Below are 1,192 nucleotides of genomic sequence, written 5' to 3'. Positions count from 1 at the left end.
GCTCAGGGCCCCGCCCCGCTCAGGGCCCCGCCCCGCTCAGGGCCCCGCCCAAGCCACGCCCCCAGCTCAGGGCTCGCTTGCGCCTGCGGGGTGCCCTGGCCAGAGTGCGTTGCCACCCACCTACTCCCAGCCTTTTGGAACCATGAGGACCAGCCCCGCGAGGTTTACGGAGGCGGAGACTGGCTCAGAGGGAGCCGCCCTTCTTATTCTCCTGGAGACGCGAATGTTCAGGCCATTGCTGGAACAGGTGCACCGGAAGCTCTTCTGGAAGCATCTCTGGAGCTCAGGGTATTTGGAATAGGACTGCGATTGGAAGATTTAAACATCACTTCTCGAATGCAGGCGTCCTGAGCTTATCTCTGTTCTTTATAGACGAGAGTCTAAGCCCAAGTCCCTGGGTTCCAGGAAGAGGCCTCCCAGCAGGGCTGACTGCACTGGGAAGCTCTGTGTTGAGGGGCCTGTCCTGCATTGCAGGAAGCTTAGCAGCGTCCCTGGCCTCCACCCCCTAGAGGCCACGGTACTCCCCTTCCTCCCAGTTGTGACAACTAAAAATGTCCCCAGGCATTACCACATGTCCCCTGGAGTGGTTGAGAACCACTGCCATGGAGAATACTGGTTAAGACCATGGCCTTGGGGTGAGGGGGCCACCACTCCTGAGCTCTGTCCCAGGGCGGCCTCTCACTGTGCTACCCGGGGCCAGTGATCTCACTGAGCCTCAGTTTCCTCTGTGAGATGACAGACCTGAGAGCTGGCCTGCTGCTGCACAATTAGTTCTCGGGCACTTTCCCCCCTGGCACCTATGCTGATTACATCTCTACCACCGCGGCCTGTGGCCATAGCACCCTGGAAAGTAACTTTTTTGTTTGTTTGGTTTTTAGTATTATAGATAACTCCCATTCCCCTCTACCCCCTCTTTCCAGCCCTTATTCACCCCCCCACACACACCCCCACGCCCCCCGCCCAGGTCTTCACCACCCTGTTCCCATGTCCACAGGCAGTTCATATCCTATATCAGTGGTTCTCAACCTTCTGGCCCTTTAAATACAGTTCCTCATGTTGTGACCCAACCATAAAATTATTTTCGTTGCTACTTCACAACTGTAATGTTGCTACTTCACAACTGTAATGTTGCTACAAATGTAAATACCTGATATGCAGGATGGTCTTAGGCGACCCCTGTGAAAGGGCCGTT

Source organism: Myotis davidii, unplaced genomic scaffold (assembly GCF_000327345.1).
Source record: "Myotis davidii unplaced genomic scaffold, ASM32734v1 scaffold970, whole genome shotgun sequence".
In the NCBI taxonomy this organism is placed as follows: Eukaryota; Metazoa; Chordata; class Mammalia; order Chiroptera; family Vespertilionidae; genus Myotis; species Myotis davidii.
This window is presented reverse-complemented; position numbering follows the sequence as displayed.